Raw genomic sequence first — 18145 nt, forward strand, 5'->3', positions numbered from 1 at the left:
TTTTACTTTTTAAAATTACTATTCTTATCAGCAAAAGTTAAAATTAGTAAAAGAATATTAAAATCATTGAGAGTTTACTGTATTATTACATAGAATTTTTCTATATGCTGAATACTGAAATGAATCAATTTGTATTTCAAGTTTATGACAAAATAATAAAGATACTTGTTAGTAACTCAGTTATAATAAAATTAATTTATATCAATAGATTAATTAAATTGTAGAACTTTGGGTAGGGGCTGTTGAGTCAGTTATGACTAATAATGACCCTATGAGCCATATATTAGAATCTTACACTACGTCTTGCACCATCATCATGATCTCAGGCATGCTTGAGCCCACTGTTACTGTCAATCATCTACTTGACAGTCATTCTCCCTTTGGTTAACTTTCCCTATCATTCCCCCCCCCCCGAGACTAGCCTATCCTAAGGTGGTGGCTTAGTGGTAAGGCAAGCTGTTCAAATCTACCAGTTGTTCTGAGAGAGAAAGAAGGTCAGTCACCTCATGTGCAATTTACAGTCTCTGAAAAAGCACTGAATAGTCATTATGTGTCAGTTCCAACTCACTGAGGCATAACAATGATTAACAGTCTCTTCTAACAACATGTCCAAAGTACAATAGGACATATTTTTGTTATTCTTGATCCAGCTTCCAGATGTGTAAGAACCAACTATGCAAATTCCATGGCTTTGATTAGGTACATCTGACTATTAAAATTAAGGGTTTGGGGAGGTTTTTTGTTTGTTTGTTTGTTTAGTACCTGGTGGCCACCAGGTACACTAGTGACAAGAAGCTGCACTACAAGAGTGAAGGCATGTGGTCTGAGGCCACCAGCTGTTCCAGGGAAGAAGAATGGGCAATCTCCTCCCATGTGATTAACTGCCTCTGAAAACCCACTCACTGGAGGGTCAGCTATGGGTCAATGCTGACTGGATGGTACATAACAACACCACCACAACAACATTACCAAATGAGAATTGCATATGCCATAAGTAAACACTGCATTGATTTTAAAACATATTCCATTTTAAGTATGCTAAGTATAAGTTATTTATTTGTAGATATTTAAATTACTGTTGTTAGATTGCATTGAGTTGAGGACTCAGTGACACTATTAACAACAGATCAGAACCTTGTCCTACCCTGTGGCATCCTCACCATCTCAAATATCCTTGTGTGGGAAGCTGAGTATCAATATTAATATTAATAATAAACCAAATGCTATTTCAGGATATAAGGATGGAATAATACAAGCTGGAGTTCACCCTGAGCCACTAAGGCATTCCTTAAGAGTCAACTTCACTCTTAGTTGTATTTACTGACTCCCTCCCTCCTGAGATTAGCATAAGGTAAACACAGAAGAACTCTGTTGCTGTACAGAGGTAACTCGTGGTTGCTGTGATGCTGAAGACTGTTATAGTGATGTGCCAATCGTGGTAATCGGTACCCATGGTGGACAGTGTTGGCTGGAGCTTCCCGACTAAATCAAGCCTAGAAGCAGGAGCGGCATCCACTTCCGAAATGGCTTGCCTCCGGAAACTCTATGTACAGTGCTCAGGCTGTTCGTTCATAGGGTCGCTATGAGTCGTCTACGACTCAATGGCATAAAACAACAACAAAAACACAGAAGAAGTCTGCCTTATCTGCAAAAGACTCCCCATGATCCTTTGTTTTTCTTTGCTACTTCCTTGTGATTATCCTTTTTTACTTTCCTGATGATTCTCAATAAATACACAGAGAGGCATGGCTTGGGTGCTTCAATCATTAGGACTGCTGACCCCCTGTCTTTACTCTCTCTTATCTCATTCTTGATTGTCTGTTTCATTATTATTTTACCCTTGGTCTACAACACCCTTGATTTTATTGTCAAGTCATTTTACCAGTATAATTCTCTAAGGGTATTCCTCTCTTTTGCTGATCCTCCACTTTCCAGACACTATGTCTTTTACAAAAGACTGGCCTTTACTCACAACATGTGCAAAGTATGTGAAATGAAGCTTCTCCATCCATACCTCTCTGGTTGTACTTTCTCCCAAATATATTTGTCTGCATTCTCTTGGCAGTCCATGGGATATTGATTACTATTCCCCAACACTACAACTCAGAGACATCTATTTATCTGTCATCTAAATTTACTGTCCAAATTTCAGGTACAAAGAAAATTACTGAAAAGGCCTTGACTTGAATCAGCTATATCTTGGTCTAACTACATCACTCCTTGTAATTTTTGAGAGCTCCTAGACGTTAGATTTTCCCAATGCAACACATCTTCTGATCTCTCAGTTGCTGATATCACGAGTGTTGATTTTGGATCCAAGCAAGATGAAATCATTGACAACTTCTCTTCTTCATTTGTCATGATGCTGCCTATGGGCCTGGTGGTGAGGATTTTAGTTTTCTTGGTGTATTGATGTAATACATTTTGAAGGCTTCAGTTCTTGATCTTCTCCAGCAAGTGGATTAAGTCCTCTTCAGTTTCAGCAAACAAGGTTATGTCATCTGCATAAATGAGTCTTTCTCCAAGCCTGATGCTACATCCCTATTCATAAAGTCAAACTTTTCAAGTTATTTGCTCAGCATACAACCTGAACAAGTATGGAGAAAGGATATGGCCATGACACACATCTGTCCTGACTTTAATTGTGCTCATGTGAAACCTATACTTGGACCAGGAAGCAATCCTCAGAACAGAGCAAGGAAAAAAGGAATGATTCAAATCAGAAAAGGTATATACTAGGAATGCATCCTATCACCATACATTTTCAATCTATATGTGGAACAAATCATTTGGGAGACTGGGATCTATGAGGAGGAATGTGGCATCAGGATTGGAGGAAGACTCACCTACAACCTGCATTATGCAGATGACACAATATTACTTCCTGTAATTGAGAAGGACCTGAAGTATTTGTGGCAGAAGGTCAAAGACAGCAGTCGTCAATATAGATTGAAGCTCAGCATCAAGAAGACAAAGATTCTCACCACTGGGCCAATTGGCAGCGTTATGATAGTTGGAGAAGAGATTGAGATTTTTAAGTTTTAGCTTGCTTTGCTCCACAATCAACACTCTTGGAACCAGCAGTCAGAAAATGAGATTAATTGCGTTGGGTAAATTTGCTCTCAGGGACCTCTCTAGAATACTGAATAGCAATGGGATCAGTATAGAGACTAAGGCACATCTGACCCAACCCATGGTCAGCCCAATAACTTGCAATATGTCAGAGAATTGGACAATAACTAGGGGTGATAGAAGAAGAATTGATTTCTTTGAGGTGTAGTGGTGGAGAAGAGTATTGAACATACCATGAACTAAGAGAACAAAAATGTCGGTCCTGTAAAGGGTGAAACTGAGCCCACTCTTTGGAAGTTAGGATTTTGAAGCTTCATATGACTCACTTTGGGCATGTTGCCAAGAGGGAATAATCATCATGACAAAGGATGTCATGCTTAGAATGGTGGAGGGACAGCACAAGAGAGGAAGACCCTGAATGAGATGGATTTATTCGGTAACTGGAATAATGGAGATAAGTGTGTTGGAGACAATGAAATTGGCTCAAGATAGAGCAGGGTTCAGAGCTACTGTGCATAGGATTGGTATGAGTCACAAACAACTCAATGACACACAACAAGGACAATAGCAACCTCCTTCTCTGAAGACATTGGCGAAACATGAGATCACAGGAATAGGTGTGATACCAGTTGAAATGTTTCAAATGGCAGTTGCCGCTCTGGAGGTACTCACCAGTCTATGCCAGGAAATTTGGAGGACAACTGCCTGACTGACTGGAAGAGATCAAAGTTTTTTCTCCATTCATTCCCAGTAGATATTATCCAATAGGATGTGGAAATTATTGAACAATATCATTAATATAATATGCAAACAAAATATTGCTAAGGAGCATTCAAAAACAGCTAGAACAGTACATAGACTTCTCACAGATTTTGGGAATGTTGCTTTGAGAGGGGACATCACACTTGAGAAGGTGGAAGGGCAGCAAAAGAAAGGGAGACCATTGACCAGGTAGATGACTGTGGCAATGGGCTTTAGTGTGACAGAAATTGTAAGGATGGCGTGGGGTAGGACAGTGTTCAGACTGATTGTTCATAAGGTCATTATGAGTCATACTTGACACAACTGCACCTAATAACCACCTCCTTCATATTACAAAATACACATGTAGTTTTCAAATAAATCCTTGAACAACCAAGTTTGCACTGTAGATGTACTGGTGAAACACATAGTTTCTGGAGAGATAATTATATTTACATGGCATTGTATGACACTTGAATTCATTGCAATAATAACAACAAGAAAAAGAATCTATGTATAGGTAGATACACACAATTCAAACGTGTTGTTCAAGGTCCAGCTGAGCAGAAGTGAAGATAATGCTTCTGTATATATTTTGAAAAAAGAAATATTTTGATGTGAGAGAAGACAAAGATGACTCAGGGTATTTTATTTTGGTCAGTTACTAGAAAGGTAAACTGGCATGCACTTAGTGTAGAAAAACTGGAAAAATAAGCTGGAGTGAGAGACACAATGTCAAGAAGAGTCTAGACATTTAAAGTTCAAGATGCCATCCTTGACTTTGAAACAAAGAGATAGATAATGGGAAATGTAGGAAAGAGGTCATGACAGTAAGTTATAGGTCATAAGAATTATGACAGTGATTGGAGCTATAATTGATATAGTGCTTGCTTGGGCCTGGAGAGGATGATCTCAGAAGGTAGTGCACATAGAGTATGTAGAAAGAATTAGAGAAGAAAGAAAAGATTCTCTAGACGGGCTATCCAGTGATGCAGCATGAGTTTCATAAAAATCCAATGCAAGAGAAAGAGAGAGAAGTGAAAGGGAAGAGAGGGAAAAGTGTGGAGAGGAGAGAGAGAAGTAAAAGAAAGAGAAGGAGGAGAGAGAATTAGAAAAGTGGAGAGGGGAGAGAAAAGAAAAGAGACAAGAAGAGAAAAAAGTAACAGTGAGAACAGATGGAATTTAGAAAATCTCCTATACCCCTACACTGATAGAGTAAGAGAACAGCTAATTGGCCATCGAGTATTAGAAAACGGTCACTGGTGATCCTGAAAGAAATCAGTTAAAGTGGAGCTCCACACCATACTCTGTTGAGCGGAAGTTTTAAAGTGAGATATTTCAGCAAGATTATTTGTTATTTCACGGATTGATGCTGCTCGCCAGCTATAACTCTAGTAAAGAGAGAAAGATGAATTTAATTACAAGAGAATATTAGTTGAAATATATTAGCCAATTTATATAACAGGCACAAAGCAACTACTTTCACTTGTTTGGTCTCAGAGGTGAACTACCCTCTATTCTAGTCTACTTAGTATTCACAAGATACAAACTTGGAAAGGAAAGCAGGGCGGAGGGTTGGGAGGGGAAACAAGTGCAACAATGGAAATCCAAAGTCTCCATAAATTTTCATTGAAATTAATAATAAATTTAATAAAAAAATAAAAAAGAAAGGAAAGCAATTACACTGGCTCTTAAGAGACATTAAGTTTTATTTTTATGTTGTTTATTAATATTTTCATTTATTATGTACTTTTAGTTAAATCCAATTATTTGCTGGTGTGAAAGATAGTTGCCACCAGGGCTTTCTTATATTCATCAAGTCACCAACTATGAAGTTAACTAGACACCACTTTTTTTCTTAAACCATGAATGAAATGGTAAACTCCTGCTATCACAAAAATACCCTTGAAATTTGGAACATTTTTTTTTTCTAAGAAAAGAAATGAAACTAACTTCCTATAAATTGCATCACTCCTGTGGTTGAAGAAAGAGAAATGTGTACAGGAAACAGATGTGTAGATGGCAACATCCTTATTTGGAGAAAAGTTAATTGTAAGACTTTAATAAATATTGAAAGACAAATAACCCTAACAACTACTTACAAAATTCCAATATTCGAAGCAACACTGTTCAATATATTCTCCAGAACTAGTTTATCAGATAGCTTCTTAGTCAGACTTAAATCAATCCCTTTTGTTTAATCTACTGCTTCTATTAAATGTATCTCTTCTGTCTGTGTTGTTGTGGTGGTGTTGAAGTGCTGTTGAGTTGGAACTGACCCACCGTTTTCAGAGACAGTAAAATTTCAAGGGAGGAAATGTCCTTCCTTCTCCCACAGAGCACCTGGTAAATTAGAACTAGGTGCCTTTGGAATTGCAGTGCAGCTTCTTACCAGTAGGCCACCAGAACTCCCTACTATCTATGTAATTGTAAAGTTCTAAAATCCTACAATTACATTTCTGAAATTATTCAGGCAAGACTATTTCTTTATGAGACTAATATCTGAATTAGACTATAAAAAATCTCAGGGAGAGCGATGATCTTTATCTTTATCGTGCTGGGGGCCAGCGCTGCGATCTCCTTCTGCATCCTGTTGGTGATGCCTGGGTACATGGTGGTCCCTCCAGACAGCACGGTGTTGGCATAGAGGTCCTTGTGGAGGTCAGCATCACACTTCATGATGGAGTTGAAGGTAGATTCGTGGATGCCACAGGACTCTATGCCCAGGAAGGAGGGCTGGAAGAGTGCGGATGGTGATGACCTGCCCATCAGGCAGCTGGTAGCTCTTCTCCAGGGAGGACGAGGAAGCCACTGTGGCCATCTCCTGCTCGAAGTCCAGGGCAGGCAACATAACAGAGTTTATCCTTGATGCCACGCATGATTTCCTGCTCAGCCTGGTGGTGAGGATCTTCATGAGGTGGTCCGTCAGGTCCCGGCCAGCCAGGTCCAGACGCAGGATGGCATGGACGAGGGCGCACCCCTCGTCGGTGGGCACAGTGTGGGTGGCCCCATCCCTGGAATCCATCATGATGCCAGAGGCACACAGGGACAGCAAGCCTGGATAGCGACGTACACGGCAGGGGTGGTGAAGGTCTCCAACATGATCTGGGTCATCTTCTCCCGGTTAGCCTTGGGGTTCAGGGGCCCTCCGTCAGCAGCATAGGGTGCTCTTCGGGGGCCACACGCAGCTCTTTGTAGAAGGTGTGGTGCCAGATCTTCTCCATGTCGTCCCAGCTGGTGACGATGCCGTGCTCAATCGGGTACTTGAGTGTCAGGACGCCTCTCTTGCTCTGGGCTTCATCTCCCACATAGGAGTTCTTCTGGCCCATGCCCACCATCACGCCCTGGTGCCGAGAGCACCCCACGATGGAAGGGAAGACAGCCCGGGAGGGGGGCGTCGTCCCCGGAGCCGTTGTCGACCACGAGCGCAGCAATGTCATCATCCATGGTGAGCTGGGTGTGGCGCGTGTGAACCGACGGCGGTGACTGTGCGAAGGGGCCTGTGCTCCAGGGCGGACGAGGTGTCGGCTCGCTGTTGTTGCTTTTATGTGCCATCAAGTTGCTTGCAACTCGCAGCGACCTTATTTACAACAGCTCTGAACCCTTCTCTATCCTGTGCCAACCTTATTGTCTCTGACACACTTACCCTCTTTACCTCAGTCACTGAGTTAATCCATCTCATCTAGGGTCCTCTTCTCTTGCCCTGTCTCTCTACCCTCCCAAGCCTGATGTCCCTTTCCAAGGACTGGACCCTCCTTGCAATAAGCCTCAAGTATGTCAGACAAAGCTTCAGAACCTTTGCCTCCAAGGAGCAGGTTGATTCACCCTCTCCAGGAAGAACCTGTTTGTTCTCCCAGCAGTTCATGATATATTCAATACTCTCCTCCAGCACCACAACTCAAACTCTCCTTCTATCACTTCTAGCCATTGTCTAGCTTTCTTATACATAACAAGTAATTGTGAAGACTATGGCCTGGATCAGGCTCATCTTAGTCTCCAGACTGACATAGTTGCTCTTGAGTACTATGGAGAGGTCCCCAACAGCAAACTTTCCCAATGTAATCTGTCTTTTGGTTTCCTGGCTGCTGTTATCAAGAGTTGATTGTGGAGCCCAGCAAATTTAAGTTGTTAACAATCTCAATCTCTTCACCATCTATCATGATGCTGCCAATCAGAGCAGTGGTGATAATCTTTCTTTTCTTAGTGTTGATCTTCAATCCGTATTTAAGGCTGCAGTCCTTGAACTTCTTCAACAAGTGCTTCAGGTCCTCCTCAATTTCAGCAAGCAGGGTTGTGTCACCTGCATGATGCAGATTATTGATGAATCTTTCTCAAATACTGTTGCCACATTTCTCCTCATAGAGTTCAGCCTCCTGGATGATCTGTTCTGCACATAGATTGAATAGGTATTGAATAGGTATGGAGATAGGATACATCCCTGGTGTATACCCTTCCTGATTTTGAACCATGTAATGTTTCCTTGCTGTATTCTGACAACTATCTCCTGGTCCAAGTATAGGTTTCACATATCATAATCAAGTGTTTTGAGATTCCCATTCTTCTCAGAGTTAGACACAGTTTGTTGTGATCCACACAGTCAAATGCCTTTGCATAGTCAATGAAACAGATAGACATTCCTTTGGCACTCTGCTTTCAGACAAGATCCATCTAACATTACCTATAATATCCCTAGTACCACGGCTTCTTCTAAGCCCAACCTGCACTTCAGGCAGTTCTCTGATCATGAGCCGTTCTGTCGTTTTTCAATAATTTTCAGCAGAATCTTGCTTGCATGTGATAATGATATTGTTTGACAATTTTTGCACTCTGTCAGGTCACCTTTCTCTGGAATAGGAGCAAATGTGGATCTCTTCCAGTCAGTTGCCAGGTGGTTTTCCTCTAGATTTCTTCACACAACTTGGTGAGTGCATCCAAGGAAGCATCTATATGTTGAAATATATAAATTGGTATGCCATCAATTCCCGGAGACTTGTTTTTTTGCCCATCCATTCAGAGCAGCTTGAACTTCTTCTTTCATCACCGCAGACTCTTGCTCATATGTTGTTTCATGAAATTCTTCTGTGTCAGCCAATTCCTTTTGGTACAGTGACAGTTAACTATAGAGATAATGTTAACAAGGCAGGATTAGAGACAGTGCTATACAATGTAGTCATTCCTCATGATGTGATCTGAGATATACTCTATAAATCAATTGTAAACATAGTAGGATATAATGCAATACCCTTAACTAGGCCACAGCTCTGATTCAATGAAAGGGGGGTTTCCTGTGGTGTGAACTTTTGTCTCACAGGAACTAAGATAGAAGAAACAGCAGAGAAGAATATCTTTAAGAGAGAAGACTTGCAGTTAAGCATGTCCCTGTCTCTGTGCTTGGAAGATCCTTAACACAGAGCAAGGTCAAGACATATGGAGACCTCTCCAAGAAATACTGGACCTTCTGATGTTAAAGAATAACCAAAACCTCCCTCTAGAATCAACAAAGGAGGCTTTTCTCTATAGCTGGAGCTCTGAATTAGGATTTCTAATTTATAACAAAATAAACTTGTTTGTTAAAATTACTCACATGTGATATTTCTGTTACAGAGGCACTAGATAACTAAGATAGCTTCTGAATCCTAGGTGTTCATTTTTAGAACTCAATTACATTTAGTTTAGTACCTATCATCCAAATGAATCATTCGATCAATAAAAAAAATTCACATAGTTTTAGAACTTCTGTGCACATAGTTGTTGTTGTTGACTGCTGGTGAGTCGAGCACTACTCATGGCAACCCTATGAACAGAAGGCCTGAAGTCCCTCTACAGCTATCAACATTTATCAAAGTTCATAGAGTTTCCAGAGGCAAGTTGTTTAGGAAGTGAATGCTACTCCTGCTTCCAAGAAAAATAGTACCAACCAAAGACAAACAGAGCTAAAAGAAAGAGACAAAGCAGAGATGGAACACTAATAACTCTGACCCCTCAGAAGCATTCATTGCTGAAGTTACCTTCACTCAGGTCTATTAATCCATTAATTCTTTAAGTTGTTTGAGGTATTTCTCATAATTGATATTAAAAAGCATTAAAAAATCACAGACATGCAGAAAAACAAGCAACACAAAGGGATTAAAAAAGGGAAAACATATTAATTATACATTTATATTTTTGACCCAAACCACTCTTAATTTCAGAAACATAGCTCAAATTTTATCCTGAATATTTCCTTTTAGGTTTCACAGAGACATCTTAAATCCAGTATGTTCAAAATTGATAATATATCTTAATTTCTCTTTATCTCTGCCAAACCAGTTCTTCTTCCTATTTTATCTATTTCTATGAAGGATATAAAAGTGTTCAAATCAGATCATCTTAAAATATTTCCTTTCATTCCTATCCACTAATCCAAAGTCCATTTTCCTTTAATTTTGCCATTTATATAGCTTCTGAAAGGCTTCCATTTCTCTCCACGTAGAGCCCACCTTCCTTACAATTGATCTTCAATTCTAGTATGTGAAAATATGTGTGTCTAACTGCTTTAGTTTGCTTAGCTCCACAATCAACACTCTTTGTACCAGCATCCAGGAAATCAAGAGATGCATTGGGAAATTCAGCTGTCAGGAACCTCTCCAGAGTACTGAAGAGCAATGATAACAGGTTGGAGACTAAGGTGGGCCTGATCCAGGCCATAGTCTTCATAATTACTTGCTATGTGTCAGAGAGCTGAACAATGGCTGTTGTTGTTGTTAAGTGCCGTTGAGTCGCAGGTGACTAATAGCGACCCTATGAAGGAGAGTCTTCATCACTTGGGTGCCTTTTATCCTTTCTCCAGGTTCATAAGGTTTCTGGTGGCAAATTATTATGGAAGTGGATGCCACTCCTCCTTTCAAGCTTGTTTTAATTGAGGAGCTCCACCAGACTCTCTGTCCACATTGTGTAACCAGCCACTAATGCATTTGACACATCAGTCTCACAGTGTTCAGTGTCACAGCAACCACAAGTTACTGCTGTATGGCAACTTATACACCAGAGCTAATGACCTAGAGGAATGTCTGAAAAAAAACAATGAGAGACGGGGCTTGACCTTTCAGTGTCTTACCAGCCCAGCATGCCCAAATGCTGGCCAACTCCTTGCCCCAGACCCTCAGTTCATCTGGCAAGTCCACTCTGCCAACCTGCTCGTGGGCCAAAAAACCCACCACACGTGCCCAGAGCCCTCAAACCTACCTTGCCTCAAGAAGCTGAACAATGACTAGGGATGATAAAAAGAAAATTGATGTCTTTGAGCTGTGGTACTGGAGAAGAGTTTTGAATATACCATGGACTGCCAGGAGAAGAAACAGGTTCATCCTTGAGAGGGTGAAGCCAGCCTGCTCCTTAGAGGCAAGGATTCTGAGGCTTCTGATATACTTTGGGCATGTTGCAAGGAGGGACTAGTTCTTGGAGAAGACATCATGCTTGGAAGGGTGGAGGGACAGAAAGAGGAGACAGACCACCAATGAGATGGATTGATGCAGTGACTAAAGTAATGAGAGTAGGAGTGTCAGAGACAATAAGATTGGCATAAGATAGAGCAAGTTTCAGGGCTGTTGTACATATGGTCACTATGAGTCACTAGGGACTTGATGGCACATAACACCAACAACAATAATCATAAGACATCTATGTCTATCATTGTAAGATATGCATATTTATAACCATAAGATTTATGTGCCTGTTATTTTAAGATATATAGGTCTACTTTCCTAAGTCTTGTGTTTCTATTTGTCATTGTAAAGTATATTTTTGCCTTTATAAAATCCTTGTGTCTATTATTGTAAGGTATGTGTGCTTACCTTTATAAGAATTGTGTGTCTGTCTTGGTAAGACATCTTCGTAAGGTCCATGTTACTATGAAACATCAAGTTTTCTTGAATCATCATTTACTATGAGCTTACACAAATACATCCTAACATCATTCTTATTTTTAGATTTTATTTTAATAATTTTAATGAACATTTACAGATATTTTGGATTTCCATTCATTCATTGTTGCACTTTTCTCCCTGTCCAGCCCTCCCCAGTCCGCCCTCCCACCCCAGTTCGCTCCTCTCTTTGAAAAGAAAAAGAAAAATTATTTCTGTGGTATACAGTCCCCCCACACTCTCCCCCACTGCCCCAAGTACACTCCACTATGTAACCTTAATTGTGGACTCTTGTGATAACTATAATACCCTAACATATATCACTTTTCAATTATTCTCTCCATCATCTGTTTTAATGCAGTATACACAATTTGTCCAATTTTCCTCAGTCTTACCCCAAAGCTGATATGAGTCCCATTTTACAACAGTGGCACCATGTAGTATTTGTCCTTTTGCGACTGAGATATTTCACTCAGCGTAATATCCTCCAGGGTCACCCATTTTTAATAATATTGCATGAGTTCCTTGTTTTTCAATGCAGCATAGTATTCCATTGTGTGAATATACCACATCTTCTCTATCCATTCATTTGTTGATGGATAAATTGTTTCCAACTCCTTGCTATTGTGAACAAAGCTGCAGTAAACATGGATGTGCATATATCTGCTTGGATATCAGTTATGGTCTCTTTGGGGTATATTCCCAGTAGTGGAATTGCTGGGTCAAATGGTATCTCTATTTGCAATTTTTTGAGAAAGCGCCGTCTGCCTTCCACAGTGGTTGCACCATTTTACACTCCCACCAACAGTGAATAAGGGTTCCAGTTTCTCCACAACCTCACCAGCATTTGTTGCTTAATGTTCTGTTAAATTTTGCTTTTCTGACTGGGATGAGATGATATCTCATAGTTGTTTTGATTTGCATCTCTCTTAGAGCTAGGGATTTTGAACATTTCTTCATGTGCTTGTTGGCCATCTGAATGTCTTTGGTGAAGTGTCTGTTCATATCCTGTGCTCATTTTTCAATTAGATTATTTACCTTTATCTTGTGGTGCCTAACATCATTCTTTTGAGGAGCCTCCAAGTATCAGAGGGTAGGTTATTCCAAAATGATAAGCTATAAATGAGTATTTTCAGATAACATGTATGTTTCTGTTTGTTATTGGGAAATAGTGACTGGTAGTTCCATTTAAAGCTTCAGAGTAAACTGCATTTTCTCAGAAAAATCTTTTAACCTCACATTTTTCAAGTGTTTGTCTGCAAATATCAACTCACTATAGAAGATTATGAGATCTAGTTTGCCACTGACTTTCTCTTAACTTTTTTTTGGGGGGGGGAACTTCTGCTTTGAGTATTAGCCATGTACAAACATAAGATGGAAAATAATTGGACTTTTAGTCAATTGTACTTGACTCCAAAGCAATGCCATGTTGTCTTTCAACATATAGTTCATCTTCCAAGAAGATTGCTCATTTAGAATTTATTTCTTTAAAGGTGGAATAGGAACTATCAGTTTACAGATGGTTAGCATCCAAAGAGAGTAAAGATGGTTTTATAATGGACAATAGATTTCAGACAGAATTGCTACAAAATGAAAAGTATAAACATTTTTCAACGAAGAATGGGAATTCCAGACGATTTGTTTATGCTCATATAAAACTTATACCTAGACCAGGAAGCTGTTGTCCAAGCAGAGCAAGGGAACACTGCTTGGTTCACAATCAAGAAAGGTGTGTTTCAGGGCTGTATCCTTTCATCATACCTATTCGCCTCTTTTTCTGGACAAAGATCCTTAACATCAGCAATAAAGAAATAAAAAAAAAATGTATTGTGTTAGATAATTCACTGTCAGGGACTTCTTCAAAGTACAGAAAAGTAATGATATCACATTAAAAACTAGAGTGTGTCAGATTCAAGCCATGGCCTTTTTAATCACGTATTATGTGTCTGATAGTTGAGCAATGAATAAGGATGCAGAAGAATAATAGATTATGCCTTTGAACTGTGGTGTCAAAGAAGAGTACTGAATATACCATGGACTTCCAAAAGAACAAACAGCTATGTCTTGTGGGGCGGAAATGTCTATTCCTTAGAAAGGGACATCATGTTTGGAAAGGTGGAGGGTCAATGAAAGAGAGAAAGACCCTCAGCAAGATGGATTAACATAGTAACTGTAGCAAAGGGCTAAACTGTGTTAGATATGAAAATTACACTGAATATGGCAGGGTTCAGAGCTGCTATGAATTTTACTTGGCTTGATAGCACTTAACAACAAATGTCTATCACGAACTTTGGAAAACTCTGATACATATCTATAAGGCTGTGTGCATGTGCACACATGCCTAAGAAAACCTGAAGACACCTTATGCTCTCATTTCTAACTTTTGTTATGTTTAAGTGAAAATGGAAAGTGAAGGTTAAATAGGTAAGATAAGTTAAGGTAGGTTAAAGTAAACTGCCTACCTGAGTATTGAAGGTGTACCTTGATACGTATACAAGGCCCTTGACAAAGACTGAAACATTTATTGTTCCTAAGGCCCTCTATGAGGTGGATTGATTCGGTGACTGGGATAATTGGAATGGGAGTGTCAGAGACAGTGTGATTGGCACAGGACAGAGCGGAGCTTAGGGCTGTTGTACATAGGGTCGCTATGAGTCGCAAGTGACTCGACGGCACGTAACAACAACAACAACAATAAGTATTTAAGAGAATATACACATTCATTAACAGACCACTAAGCTGCCTGAGCAAAGACTACACAGTAAGGAGGGAAGACTTTAAAGAATGAAGTTTGGAAAATTACTAAAGAAAATAAAAACAACAATTTTAAAATGTAACAACAATAAATCCAATATGTAGATTGTCACATTATATTAAAATACCTTTTTTGTTTGTTTTGGGTTTTTTTAAAATTTTATTTTATTTCATTATTTTTTTTGTGTGTACCATCAAATCAGATCTGACTGATACAGGAGGAGATTGTTCCTCCTTCTCTAGCAGAGCATCTGGTGGATTTGAACTGTGTACCTCTGAGATTGCAGTGCAGCTTCTTGCCACTAGGCCACTAGAGTTTGCCTGTTTGATTTTTTTAAATGCCTGTTTTTAAACATCAGAACAATTAAAGGACCTGCAAAGAATCAAAAATATGACTCATACACAAAAATAGAAGCTATTCTTCAGCCAACATAGAAATTTTAATTCAATTACAAGGGCAGTTCGGGCTGTGAAAGAGATCTCATGTCTAAGAATATGTAAGCAATTTGGAACTGTACTGATTTTCTTACTTAGCCTTACTTTAGTGCAAGGAAAAGCTCAAAACCCTTATAATGATTAAAATATATATGTGCAGCAAGTGACGGTGAGTGTAAAAAATAATTTGTTTCTAATAGAGGTGGATGCAGTAACTAGGTGGAGTTTCAAAATGGTCACTAGAATTGAATTAGAAGCATCCCTTTTGCTTGACTCAAGGCATGGTGATCTCAATCACCCACTTGATTCAAGGTGATCTCAATCACCTGCTATGCATCAGAGGGCTGGACAATGAATAAGAATGACAGAAGAAGAACTGATGCCTTTGAGTAATAGTACCTGAGAAGAGTACTGAATAATCCATGTACTGCCAAAAGAACAAATAGATATGTCCTGGAAAGGGTGTAGCTAGAGTGTTCCTTAGAGGCAAGGATGATGAAGCTTCATCTTTCATACTTTAGACATGTAGCTCTTGTTATGTGCCATCAAGTCTTCGAGACTCATAGAGACCCTATATACAACAGCTCTGAACCCTGCTCTGTCCTGAGCCAACCTCGTTGTCTCTAACCCACCTACTCCTATTTACCAAGTCACTGAGTCAGTCCATCTCATTCAGGATCTTCTTTTCTTGTGCTGTACTCCTCTGCTTCCAAGAATGATGTCCCTCTCCAAGGACTGGTCCCTTCTTGCAACATGTCCAAAGTATGACACATGAAGCTTCAAAATCTTTGTCTTCAAGGTTTTATCCTCTCCAGGAAGAACCTGTTTGTTCTCCTAGCAGTCCATTATATAGTCAATATCCTTCTACAACACCACAACTCAAAAGAATTAATTCTTCTTCTATTATCCCTAGTTATTTTCCTGCTTTCTGGTGTAATTTTGAAGTAATTTTTGAAGACTATGGCCTGGATCAGGTGTACCTTTGTCTACAGACTGACATCATTGCTCTTCAGTACTCTGGAGAGGTCCCTGACAGCAGATTTTCCCAATGAAATTAATCTTGATTACCTAAATTCTGGTACCAAGAGTGTTGATTTTGGAGCCGAAAAAGCTAAAGCTGTTAACAATCTCAATTTCCTCACCATCTATTATGATGCTGCCAACTGGCCCAGTGGTAAGAATCTTTATTTTCTTGGTGTTGAGCTCCAGTTAATATTGAAAGATGTAGTTTGTGACTTTCTCCAGCAAATACCTCAGTTTCTCCTCAGTTTCAGCAAGCAAGGTTGGGTCATCTGCATATCCCAGCCTCCTAGATGATCTGTTTTGCATATAGATTGAAAAGGTATGAGGGGCTGGTTGAAATAGCTTGATAGAGAGAACATTAGATTGAAAAAGAAAAACTATGGATAACAGGTGCATCACTGGTATATACCTTTCCTGATTTTGAAACATGCAGTGTTTCCTTGCTCTGTTCCTGGTCCAAGTATAGGTTTCACACAAGCACAATCAAGTGTTCTGGGATTTCCATTCTTCTCAGAGTTAGCCACTGTTTGCTGTAATCCATACAAATGCTGTGAATAGTCAATGAAACACAGACAAACACTCCTCTGGTACACTCTGCTTTCAGCTAAGATCCATCTCACATTAGCTATAACATCCCTAGTACTATAGCCTCTTCTAAACTCAGTCTGTACAAATACCAGTTCTCTGCTGACTAGAAGAGCCTATCCCTTGGAAAAGGACATCATCCTTGGAAAGATGGAGGATCAGTGAAGGAGAGGAAGACCCCCAATGAGACGGATTGGCACTGTGATTCAGCAATGAGCTCTAGAGTCTCAGAGATGATGCAGACAGCACAGGATACAGCAGGTTTCCGGATGGCTGTTCACTGGGTCACTATGAGTTGTACTCAACTTGAGGATTCCTAACAACAAGTTGCCCCTACTCAAAGATCAGATTGAGGGCTGATGGCATGCCACTCTGTCCACTCCAATTGTTAGTAAGTCAGAACCAACTCATAGCTAAACTTCCTCCACTGAGTTTTTGAGGCTGGGAACTTTTCTGGATGGTATTTCCTTCTAGTCTCCCACAGAGAAATGAGGAATTGTTCTTAGGTCAGATGTTTGTAACCTGGGACGTGCCTTTATTTTATATATTCCACTAAAGAGACTCAGTACTTTAAAGCAAAATAAAGGATGAGTGAATGTAAAGATAGGTCAATGGAGATTATCCAGTCTGGATACAAAAAGACAAAAAGAATTAAAATGAATGTAGTATGCAGATGTGTAGGATGCCATCAAGGATGTCAATATACATATACTGGCTGTCCGAAAAGGAAAGAACAAAAGAAAAAAAAAACCACAGCAGAAGTTATATTTGGAGGATAATTGCCAAATTTAATGAAAAGCATTCATGCACACATATAAAAATCTAAATTTTGTCAAAGTAAAATAAACTCTTCGTTGGACAATGGAAGATATTTTCTGAAGGGACTTGGCAGATGTGAAGGGTTATCCTGGTGGAGGGTGGAGCAGGGAAGTAAGTGGGTCAAGGCACTGGGCTAGGGGTGGGGTCAACACTGTAACTAATACTTAACTCCACAATAAGGGATTTATCTTTCACTGCTCCACAAATTGCTTGTCTGTCAGATACTCCTCTAAATCTGAACATTCAGATTAAGACAGACTAGGAAGAAGGATTGGACACCTACATCTGAAATAGCAGGCCTCTGAAAACTCTATGCACAACAGAACACACACAGACTAACAGAAAGGGCAACGTAGACAGAACTATCAAGTATGGAAATACAAAGGAGGAGGAACAGTTGTAAACAGACCCTAGTGATTGGAACATGGAATATGAGAGCCATGAATATAGGAAAATTAGAAATTGTTAAGAAAGAAATGGAATGCATAAATATTGACATATTAGGCATTGGAGAAATGAGATGGACTGGCATGGGGCATTTTGAGTCAGATGACCATATGATATATAACTCTGGAGATGAAAAGACAAGGAAAAATGGAGTTGCCTTCATAGTAAAAAAAGTAATTTCTAGATTCATCTTGAAGTACAACATCGTGAGTGACAGGATTATATCCATACGCTTACAAGGAAGCCTAGTGAATACCACTATCATTCAGATATATGCACCAACAACCAGAGCCAAAGAAGAAGAAATAGATGATTTCTACCAACTTTTACAGTCGGAGATAGATCGAACATGCAGTCAAGATGCATTT

The 18145-nt window shown here is 39.6% G+C and overlaps 1 pseudogene; it reads right to left on the bottom strand.

The window, feature by feature from the left end:
• Positions 1-6300: 6300 nt before the first annotated feature.
• Positions 6301-7260, bottom strand: LOC102850842 (annotated as a pseudogene).
• Between the last annotated feature and the right edge of the window lie 10885 nt (positions 7261-18145).

The sequence above is a fragment of the Elephantulus edwardii genome, unplaced genomic scaffold (genome assembly GCF_000299155.1).
Source record: "Elephantulus edwardii isolate Elephantulus edwardi_28Jun2011 unplaced genomic scaffold, EleEdw1.0 scaffold00342, whole genome shotgun sequence".
Lineage (NCBI taxonomy): Eukaryota > Metazoa > Chordata > Mammalia > Macroscelidea > Macroscelididae > Elephantulus > Elephantulus edwardii.